Source organism: Phyllostomus discolor, chromosome X (genome assembly GCF_004126475.2).
Source record: "Phyllostomus discolor isolate MPI-MPIP mPhyDis1 chromosome X, mPhyDis1.pri.v3, whole genome shotgun sequence".
Classification (NCBI taxonomy): domain Eukaryota; kingdom Metazoa; phylum Chordata; class Mammalia; order Chiroptera; family Phyllostomidae; genus Phyllostomus; species Phyllostomus discolor.
The window spans coordinates 100,953,672-100,965,760 of NC_050198.1; the positions used below are offsets into that span (position 1 = coordinate 100,953,672).

At 36.7% G+C, this 12,089-nt stretch overlaps 1 pseudogene; it reads right to left on the bottom strand.

The window, feature by feature from the left end:
• Positions 1–1,415: 1,415 nt before the first annotated feature.
• Positions 1,416–8,430, bottom strand: LOC114504912 (annotated as a pseudogene).
• Positions 8,431–12,089: the final 3,659 nt, after the last annotated feature.

A 12,089-nucleotide genomic window follows, 5' to 3' on the forward strand; every position in this document is an offset into this window, starting at 1 on the left:
AGGGTCATAATTATAATCAGAACTCTGTACAGGCTAGACACGTGTGGGATACAATTCATTTAAGCTTTATGGGAAATGTTGCATTTAACCTTCCTATCTTGTTTGCCACATACCTCCTAACCTGGCCTAATCTCTTGCAAATATTTTATTTTATTTTTTAAAGATGTTTATTTATAGCCCTGGCTAGCATAGCTCAGTGGATTGAGCTCGGGCTGCGAACCAAAGTGTTGCAGGTTCGATTCCCAGTCAGGGCACATGCCTGGAGGGGAAAGGAGAAAGAGAGAGAGAAACATCAATGTGTGAGAGAAACTTCAAATCAGTTGCCTCTGGCATACCCCCAATCAAGGACCTGGCCCGCAACCCAGGCATGTGCCCTGACTGGGAATCAAACTGGTGGCCCTTTGATTCACAGGCTGCTGTTCCATCCACTGAGCCACACCAGCCAGGGCTCTTGCAAATATTTTAAATATTTTAATGGACCTGGCAAAAACCATTTACTACCTGTCTTCTCTGACCAGGCATACAAGGTTAGCCAATATTTGTATAAAAAAGAATACTACATAGTGCTGTACTATATGAAATTAGCAAAGTTCAATTATGAAATTGTGAAATTATTTCATAATTAAATTTCAACAGCTCTCAAGAATTATTTCACAAAATTCTATAAGAATTCTTGGGAAGGTATAGTACCTGGTGTTCTCTTCAAAAACAGAAAAGTACCATATTTTGCTATGTATACTGTCCTCCCGTGTGCAATGCACATCCATATTTTTGGCCCAAACTTTCAGGAAAAAAATCTTCCATTTTAGTTCTTTAATTCAATTATTTATTTATTTATATTTAGAAACAAAACTAGTTATCATATTCCAGGGTATTATTTTGCATATGGGTGTTGTTATTGCTTTCTAGAGTTACACTTTTAGTACATAAGCATAAATAAAATAATTTAAAACATTTATACAGATACAGAATTAGTGCTACTCATGTATAATGTGCATCCTTGTTTTTCCCTCAAAAATATGAGCAAAAAAGTGTGCATTTTACTCTGGCAAATATGTTACCTATTCTTTGTATTACTGCTGATGATCTGAAAATGAAAGTATGAGATTTCAAAATTGGTAGCCTCAAACTTTCACTACCTAGATTCCTAGATAGCCAAAATGTTTGTCTAGAATTATTAAATTAAACAAATCACTTAGGTACAATTTTCAGAAAAAACTCTACACAAAAGTAAAATGTAAGCATGTGGGATGGTTTTGACATTATACCAACTGCATAACAGTCACACTTTCATAAGGCTGTAACTTTTTAACCAACTCTATGTATTGAATAAAACATCATAAGGCTACTATTCCAATTCTACAGGGTATTCTGCAGTGTGATAAGCTGTACAAACACCATTTTTTCAAAACTTTTCAGATTATTTCTGTTTTTCTAAATAATGATCTCTTGCATTTTCTGATTTTAAATACTTTTATTCCTTTTCACATAGATGAAATCAGTACTTCTACTGACAGATACGTGGCACTGTTTGCTCCTGGATATTCAGTAAGATGCTCAAATTTATTGACCATAAGCTCTTCTTTTGTGTAAATGTTTATCCTCATGAAGCATGGAAATCTTACTGGTGATAAAGCTGCTCTAATGTGCACTTCTTTTGTGTGAGATTCATTAACAAATTTTATTGTGGTTGGAATGGTATTATTTTTTACAAATGAATCTTCTATAGGCACAATTAATTCATCTTTAAAGTTGTCTGACAATACTACAAAATTTTATTTTTAAACACTGACTTCCCTTGATTTCATATTGGCTGGATAAAAGTTCTTCCATGATATCAGATCTTATACAGCACTTCCGCATGTGGAAGTCCCCAGTTTCCTGAGTAACCAAGAAGAGAAGGCATAGCAAACTCAGGAATGTTGCTCCCCAAATCCTGCTTACAGGTGCTTAAATTGCCAAGTGCTGACCACAATGATATCTTGACATTTGGTCTTCAAACATGCCATTTTATCTTGCAAAATAAGCATGCTCAAGGATACAAAGAGCCATTGGGTTTTCTTGAGACTTTAATAAATATCAAGAGTTTGGTCATACTGTCTGAACATTTTCATAATTTCTCTAGGCAAGACTTTATGAGAGCACAATGTACCAGAAGATAAAAAAACTACAAGATTCTGAAATCATCACCCGCTTTTCTGTTTGTATAGGTGTTGTTTTTGTAGGTTTTTCATCTCCCTTTTGTACTTACATTAGTTACAGGAATAAAATGACAAATGCACAACTTGCATCTCTGTGACTGATAAGTAGGCACCATGCCATGGATGACTTCTTCACTAAGTTTGTAGTCCTTGCTTCTCACTCTGGTTTTATCTCATTCTCGAGGAGCTGTATCCACCAGTAACTGAGTGAGGAGGATCAATGCCATGACACAAAGCTTTTTTTCTTAATGAGGCTACATGTATCAATTCACTAGTCTATGCCACAACTATTTTCCCATGAAGTGTCTGGTAATTCTCCAGTTCAGTTTCCTGCAGTAGTATATCATACATGCCCAATTTCAATATTTGAACTATATAATTTCTTTAAATTGTCTTCAGTAAAGACATGATTTGCAAGACCAATTGCCTTGTATGTTTTCAATGTTGGCACCAAAATCCCATCACTGGTCATAATAATCAACAGTCTCTTGCTGCAGCTCCATGAGCCCAGGGGTGATTTTATGTGGCACATCTAAATGCATGGGTTGTTAACCTCAGGCTATTTTAATTTTCTATGAAGATAAACACTCATTATTTGACTTTGTAAAAAGAAGTAAGTGGAGAAAGATATCAAGTTTGGAAAAAAGAAATGCCAGAGCAGCCAATTTTAGGGATATTGTGTGAGTTAAGCCTGCAATAGTAGGGACTGGCCATTTTCATATTGTCATTATAATTGGGCCATACTGAAGGCCAAGGTGTACCATACCCAACCCTTGTAATGGAGATATATATCAGGTATCAGGAGCTGAGGGTAAAGACATGCACTTCCCTTAGTGACTGCCCTGCTTTAAGGTCAGAACTGAGGACTGTGTGTTTCTAAGAGAAATCCAGTAGGTAAGAATCCCTGATACTAAACATGACTGGAAGTATGTGTCAGATAGGAAGCTGGTGTGAAAACACACATCTGCACTCATGAATTTACCTTTGCATTTTTCTATTTCCCTAATAAAGTCCCAATCCCTTCAGAAAGCTTTGTGGCTTTTTCTTTCTTTGGAAAGTACCATCCAACCTCTTTCCATCTGAATCTTATAAATTTTTCAAGGTTCAGCTCAAGTACTTGTCATGTCCCCACATGCAACCATTCATTTGCCTATTCATCTAGTCAAATAATATTTATTTTTTGTGATTAAATTATCTATTACAGATTTATACAGCTGAAAGCAATCTATAGTCTCTAAATCATTTTAGAAATTTGTATCTTTTAATGTCACTTACTATATTTGGACTATGATTTTTATGACAAATATGTTATTTTTCTTAAGCACGAGAAAAGCACAAACCATGCTTATTTGTCTTTGTGAACTTCACAATGACCCAAATATAACTGGTGTAATTTTTGGATGTTCCCTGATGCCCTTGAGAAACTCCTGAACTTCCTGAATAGACGAAGAGAGTCACTGTATCAAACACAAGCCAGAATCCCTGGTGAATGCTTTTCTCATGAGTTCACAGTTATTAGAAGGAATCATTTGTAAAAGTTTTGTACTTCACACAAATAGCACTTCCAAAAAGAATTTCTAGTTTGTTGAGCAGATATTACCACATCAAAATGAGCAATTAGAGTCAAGATTTCATTGTTAGTATACAGGGAAGTAGTAGATTTTTGTACATTGATTTTGTATCCTGTAACTTTACCGTATTTGTTTATTGCTTCTAATAGTTTTTGTGTTTTTTTGATGGAGTCTTTAGGGTTCTCTATGTATAGAATCATGTAATCTGCAAAAAGTGATGCTTTTACATCTTCCTTCCCACTTTGGGTGCCTTTTATTTCTTTTTCTTTTTCTTTTTCTTGCCTTATTTCTCTGGCAAGGATTTCCAGAACTATGTTGAATTAGAGTGGTGAAATGGAAACCCTTGTCTTGTTCCTGATTTTAGAAGGAAAACTTTCCGTTTTTCACCGTTGAGTATGAGAATGGCTGAGGGTTTGCCACATATGGGCTTTACTATGTCAAGGTACTTTCCTTCTATCCCTATTTTATTGAGTGTTTTAATCATAAATTGGTTTTGTGTCGTATCAAATGCATTTTGCTGCATCTATTGATAGTATCATATGATTTCTATCCTTTCGTTTGTTAATGTGATGTAGTTCTTTGATTGCTTTGTATAGGTTGAAGCACCCTTGTGCCCCTGGAATGGACCCCATTTGATCATGATGTATTATCTTTTTAATGTATTATATTCAATTTGCTAGTATTTTGTTTAGGATTTAAACATCTGTATTCATTAGAGATATTGGTCTGTAGTTTTCTTTTTTGGTGTGTTATCATTGCCAGGTTTTGGTATCAAGGTTATGTTGGCCTCCTAAAATATTAGGAAGTATTGCCTCTTCCTCAATTTTTCAGTCTTGAAATCTTCTTTGAATGTTTGGTAAAATTCACTAGTGAATCTATGTGGTCCTGGACTTTTCTTTTTTGGGAAGTCTTTAAGGTTTGTTTTAATCTCCTCACTGCTGATGGGTCTATTTACATTTTCCAGTTCTTTGTGATTAAGTCTAAGAAGATGATGTATTTCTAGGAACATTTCCACTTCTAGGTTACTGAATTTAGTGGCATATAGTGTTTCATAGTATTCTAGTTTGGTCCTTTGTGTGTCTGTGATGTCTGTGATAACTTCTCTTTCATTCCTGATTTTGTTTATATGGGTCTTTTTTCTCCTTAGTGAGTCTATCCAGAAGGTTGTAAATTTTATTAATCTTTTCAAAGAATTGGCTCTTTGTCGTGTTAATCTTTTGTATAGATTTTTTGTCCCAAATTTCATTTAATTCTGTTCTCATTTTTTATTATTTCCTTCCTTCCACTGACTTGGGGGTGCTTTTGTTCTTCTTTTTCTAGATCTTTAAGAGTAGTGTTAGTTTGGTTATTTGGGATTTCTTTTGTTTCTGGGGATAGGCCTATAATGATAAAAACTTCCTTCATATTTCTGCTTTCACTGCATCCCAGAAGTTTTGTTATATCATGTTGTCCTTCTCAAAGGTACTGCTGTGTTAAATGGGCAGTAAGATTTCAAGAATGGAACAATTTTAAAAGTTATGTCTTACCCAAAATATCAAGTCTCCATTCTGACAAAGAGGGCACTGTAGGTGCCTTTCCTATGTCATTGGTCAATTAGAATACAGTAGTTAGCAGTTTGCCATGAGGAACACCTTTGCTGAAACCAAGTTATAGGTTCTATTGACAATAGGAATGAGCAATGACTTTGAATGAATGTAGAGTCCCCTAATCATTATTCCTATGAGAAGAGGCACAAGCAAATTTAAGCCGAGCGAGTTGGTCAAAATAAAATTATGCTAAGAACTGGAAGAGTACAGGCTAAAGAAGGTAGGTTCAACTGGGATGTTTTGATTAAGAACTGTGGAAATTGTTGAAAATAAGGTGGCGGTGGTGGGGAGCTTCCTTTTCCTTCTTGCCTGATGTTCAATGAGAAAGCTTGGGAAAAAAAGCTAGAGGAGGATTTGGGGTCAGGAGCAGCTAAAAATTTCTTGACAGTAAAATCTTTTTAGAGTAAGGCATGGCATCCAAGGGGATGTGACAGGCGTGCTTAGGGCATTTCAACATGTATTGTGCAATATTTTTGAAAGCTAATTATAGAAAGCACTCTTGTACTGGCAAGAAGCCTCTGAATGCTTCCTATCTTTCCATTTGGTGTTTAACTCTATGATTACTTCCATATTTTTATGGTTTTGTTTTTACACATATTTGAATGGCCAGTTAGGAAAATAAAGGAGATGTTGGTTTGCTAAGCCTTGGGTCTTCAGTAAATCAAATGCAGTAAAATGAAGATAGAAAGAATGTGGAATGAATTTGTTGTGTCAGGTGGGAAAAAAACGGGCATGAGCTTTGTTAACAGGGAGGCAGTTAGTTTTAGTAACCAAAACAATGGCAGAGTAGAAAGAGCAAGGGGAGAAAAAGAATGATTTATTTGATAGGGAATGTTGCTACTCATTTTGGAATGGGTTCCTTTAAAGAGCAAAACAGTTTGCTTCTTACTGTTTTTTTTTAAAGATTTTATTTATTTATTTTTAGAGAGGGAAGGGAGGGAGAAAGAGAAAGAGAGAGAAACATCAATGTGTGGTTGCTGGGGGCTGTTGCCTGCAACCCAGGCATGTGCCCTGACTAGGAATCGAACCTGTGACACTTTGGTTCGCAGCCCGCGCTCAATACGCCAGCCAGGGCTGCTTCTTACTGTTTTTATAGTAAAAAGTAACTTTCTGTCTCCACAGAAGGTTAGTTGGGGGCTGGGCCTGGGCACCATAGTGAAGTAACCAGTTTGTCTTCAGCAGCACCCTGCCTGTACCTTTTCTCATTAGAAGAGTGCTGAATAAGACTTCAGAAATCACCCACTTTATCATCTGTATCCTCTTTTGATAGAGGGAGTAATTTGAATCCAGGAAGGGAAAAAGATTTCTCCAAGGTCATAGGATATAATTTCTAGAAAAGGCACCAAGACTACATGTTTCAACTCCTAGGCCAGTGCTCTTCTCAGGGCATCATGGCATTTATGGTGTTCCACACTTTCTTTTAGACTCTGTCCACTCCTCATTTGCTTAGCACTCTAGCTTCTCTTCCAAGTAGAACCTAACAACAAACTCGGACTTTTCTCTTATCCATTATTTGATTTCACATGCATGGCCTTTGTTTTTCTCTATCGTTTCCAGAGTTCTTCAGTATTCTAGGGAATAGATAATGAAGCCACATTATTCTGTTCCCAGGAATTCGTGTGTGACCTCTCAAGGGTAGAACTACTGTAACAGCATCTTTAACCGACAAGGAGACTCTCATGGTAGAAATTTCAATCAACAAATCAGGCTTCTGGGGGCAGTATGGTCTTTCTAGGGTTCTCCAAATCTTATCATGTATATGAGTGCCTAGTTGGCCGAAGCAATGACTTGCCCTTCGTTAAGATATACTGGTTTCTTTACTTTCAAAGTATTAAAGTGGCCTGCTTCCCATCTCAACCGGCTGTTATTTTGTATTCAGGTTTACTGTGGTCTCCTAGTTAGGGCCTGAATCTTTATTAATAAATTGCCTCTTTAAAGGAAATTTTAGTGACTTACCAGCACATTGGATCTGGATAAGACATTAATCGGGCCTATTATAGATTTCTGAAAAAGAAAACCCTACAAAAAGGACACTTTGCAGTTTTATTTTAGTTTTTATTTCTGCTTTTAATCATAAATTGGCCATGTTTCACTCGAGAGCAGTTTAAATCACCCAGAAAATGTTTCCAGCCTTTATACAAAAAAGGCTGTCTTTTGGGTACTTTTTCCTATTGCAAATATTTTTGAGAAACAGACTTCTTGGCTTCTTTTGCAATAAATGTCCTTGATCCATTAGATGAAGCTGTTCTTTCTTTCTTCAAAACTAACTTATAAACATTTTAAAATATAGTAGTCTTGTAATTCCCCCTAACATATTAGAATTGTTTAATTTTTGGAGCTGCCAAGTCAGCCTGACAGAAACTGTGACATGCACATATGTATCTGAAAGTGACTGCTAGCTTTCTTCCTTCGGTTTTATAAAATTTGCAGCTGAGGAGATCCTCCCACCCACCCCTGACTGAGAGGATATTCTGGTTAATGGCAAGGATTTCTTGAAAGGGCTGTGTCCTAGAAAGGGCCTCTCTATGGTCAAACAGTGTATATCAGATTTTGAAAGAACTTTTTCTTCTGGGTGTGCTGTCCTTTGAAGAATGAAAGTCAATAAACCAAAGGTTCTGGTATGAAAAGAGATGCCAAAGTCACAAACATTTACCTGAAAGAAGTAACAGGATGTAAGAGTCAAAAGTGGAATGAAAGTTGCTGTGGATCATTTTAGTGGGCTGAGTTCATTTCAGAGCAGAGCCAGAATATTCCAAAGGGATTGCAAAAGGACATGTTTTTCCTCCATCTCAAACCTAAAGGAAAACAAGTGTCTTGCAGTGAAGCTTCATTGAACATAGTTTGCGCAATCTTTTTTTTTTTTAACACGGTGAGAATGAGGTTACAAAATGAATAGAAGTTTAAAGTTAGCAAATAACGAGCTAGCAGGCTGAAGTCATTCGCATGTAAAATGTTTTTAAATTGAGATATGTTTGATATATTAGTTTCAGATATACTACATGATTCAATATTTGTATAGATTGCAGAAATGATCATGAGAATGTCTAGTTACCATTCATTACCATGCGTCATTACCCAATTTTTTTTTCTTGTAATGAGGACTTTTACAGTGTTCTCTCTTAGCACCTTTCAAATACGCAATATGGTACATACTATTAACAATAGTCACCATGCTATATGTTACCTCTCATGACATATTAATGTTATAGCATTACGTTTGTACTTTTTAAAAAAGATTTTATTTATTTATTTTTAGAGAGGGAAGGGAGGGAGAAAGAGAGAGAGAGAAACATCAATGTGCGGTTGCTGGGAGCCATGGCCTGCAACCCAGGCATGGCCCTGACTGGGAAAATAACAGTAAGTTTGTACTTTTTGACCCACTTCACCAATTTTGCCAATCTTTCACCCCCTCTCCCCCCTGGCACCCACCTATTTCTTCTCTGTATCTATGAGTTTGAGTTTTAGATTCTATATAAGTGGGCTCATATGGTATTTACCTTTCTCTGACTTATTTTAGTTAACATAATGACCTCAAGGTCCATTAATAGTTGCAAATAACAATATTTGATTTTTTATGGCTGAATAGTATTCCATTGTGTATATATACCACAGCTTCTTTATCCATTTATCCACTGATGGACACTTAGGTTGTTTCAGTATCTTGGCTATCTTAAATGATACAGCAGTAAACATGGGGGTTCATATAAGTTTTTGAATTAACGTCCTCAGTTTCTTTGAATAAATGCCCAGAAGTGGAGTAGTTGGATTGCATGGTAGCTCTGTTTTGAATTTTTTGAGGAAACACCATACTGTTTTGCATAGTGGCTGTACCCATTTACATTCCCACCATCCATGTACAAGGGTCTCCTTTTCTCCAACTCTTTTTTTTTTCCCTTATGACAGTAGCCTTTCTAAAAGCTATGAGGTGATCTCCCATTGTGGTTTTGATTTGCATTTTTCTGATGATTAGTGATGTTGAGCACTTTTTCATATGTCTGTTGGCCACTTGAAAATGTCTATTCAGATCCTCTGCTAATCTTTAAATCAGATTTTTTTTTGCTATTGAGTTGTATGAGTTCTTCATACATTTTGAATAAAAGAAGTATATATATATATATATATATATATATATATATAGTCTTGATTTCTCTCCTGAAGGGACATTTAGTTAGATCTTTGAAGGGCTTTTTCAGCCAGAATAATTTAGCTCCAAGGTAAACAAAAGACCTTTTTCACTTCACACAAAACTAGAGTATTTTGGTTTTGTTTAAACTTGTAAAACTGCAAATATTGCAACTTTCATCCACATTCACAGTCATATTTCTGCTCCTTTAATTACAGGCTCTTCAAAATGCCCAGAAGGCTTATGTATGACAGCTATATTACTCTTACAGATTTTTCCCTGATAGCTTTTTCTCTCAATAAAACTGATGTATTGATACCAAAATGGGCTTTTATATTCCAAAGATGGAGAAGAGTTATTGTCAAAACTATGCTAGCCTGCCTGTGTCTTTAACAACTCTTTTATATAGCTCTTGAACATTTGTTCTGTGAACAATTGAAGTTGGCTTTTCAAGTCTCTCTCAATGGATTTTATTTTATAATTGGATAAATAATGGTCGCACTGCAATATTTAGGACTACTAAGAGGACTTTAGTGGGAATCAAATAGGCCAAGAAACATTGAGAGTTTTTATGTGTTTGAGCATAAAAACGGAGCAGGACTGTGTTGAGGGGAATGGTAGGGTAGCAGTTTCTGTGGAGATTTTTCATTTGACAAATTGTCAGATTTGTAGCATAGATAATTTACTACTCATTTGAATAGTCCCAGTAAGTTTCTGTTTTGTAATATAAGGAGCAGGAGACCAATGTGGTGGACTGTAATAATGTTATATTTCTTGTTATGTTATATTTATGTTATATTTTATTATATTTATATATTATGTTACAGATTCTGTGATCACAAACTTTTGTCCCTATAAATATAAGGCACACTGATTAAAGATTGTGTCACCGTACACTATGTGGCCATCTTAAAATAATTAAAAACACCTTTCCCTCAAAAATATTTATATTAAGTAAATGATTTAATAATGAAGAAACAGAGTCAAGAGTATGAAGTGTTTACTCTTTTCACTAGCCAAGGGTAATTATTACTAGTGCAAATGTGTCTGATTCTACCACAGCTTTGTGGGTAGAAATAAAAGGTTTTGTTTTTTTTTTTCTGGAAATCCTGGTGACACGATCAGAAGGCTGGAGGAGGCCTTTATGGGTTGGGAATTGGTAGGCCTTAAGTCCTCTGCATTTTATGGTGAGCGAGCACACACACACACACACACACACACACACACACACACACACCATTCCTCTTCCCTAGTGCTGTAAAAGCAGAGCCTGCAAGTGGTGAACACCTATCTGGACTCGGAGATGTGCTCCCAAACTGATGAGGGAGGCAGCTGCCCTCTAGAGGAGGACTGAAAAGGGGATTAGCCAGGATTTCTGTTCACAGTAGGCTGCACTTTGAGTCCTTTAGAAAATTGATAGCTTCCAAATGTTCTTTGTGTTCCCTACAATAAAGGGTCTCTGAGGCAGAGCCAAACTTAGAGCTACACACAAAAGAACATTATTAAATATATACTTCCCTTCATTGTGCCTCGGCCCCTCCCTCACCCACACTGAATTGGCTAAGATTAGTTGAAAGAAATACCTTTAAAACAATGGAGAAACTGGAATAAAGACCACCACGGTGAAGTAACTCAGGGTGAAAAAACAGCCATTTGAGCCTCCTTGTCACCATACTTGCTGGAATATGAACAGCTATCTAACTAAAAGGATTCAGAGGTTTGGTCACGAGAAGTTAGTTACCTGAACTTGTATGTGAAACACTGAGGAATGGTTTTGTTGGATCCATCAAATTGTTCTTTTCTCTTTCTTTTTTTTTTTTTAAATATTGTACTTCTCTCAATTACCATTTAGTCCCCTATGCCTCCCCCTCCACAATCACCACACTGTGTTCCGTGTCCGTGAGTCCTTTTTTTCTTTTTGCTCAATCCCTCCACCACCTAAATTCTCTCTCCCCGACCTTAGCTGTCATCCTGCTCTCCGTCTGTGAGTCTGTTTCTCTCTTGGTCTCTTCCACTAGCCACCACATCCTGTCACCTCCTTCCCTTCCTTCCTATTCCAGATACCATTTCCATGAGACTTGTACAAGCATTTTCCAAAGGAGTTCTTTGACTCCTTCACCTCCCATGTGAGAAGCTGGGCAATCCCTGCTGCGTACTGGCTCCATTCAGTGGTCCTCTTCGCTTGTTATAGTTCCCAGATTGTTGAAGACCCATCTGGGGAAAATTGCATATCTCTGTTCATTAGCTCCACTGCAAATGTGTGCTTTCCAACTTCAGCTGGATCCTCAACTCTCATCCTTAATCTTTTTCTCATCTGTAGTTGGCTTCTTCTTCCATTTCCCACTGCAGCTGTTCCAAAACTTCATTTTTCTTCTCAAGCCCCCACTTCTGGCCTTCTCACTTTGAGCAGAGGAGCTACATTTTCTTTTTTCCTAAAAAATGCCACGCGGTAACAATTCTCTCCTTCTTCCTCATCCACTGCCCCTGTAGTCGTTCATTCTTTTTCTTCTCTTCTCTTGTACCATTGAACCTCATTTCCACTCTTCTTGCCTTTTCATCCGGCTTGCAAATGTGTTCCAGTCCCAACTGTTTTATAGACACCAAATCT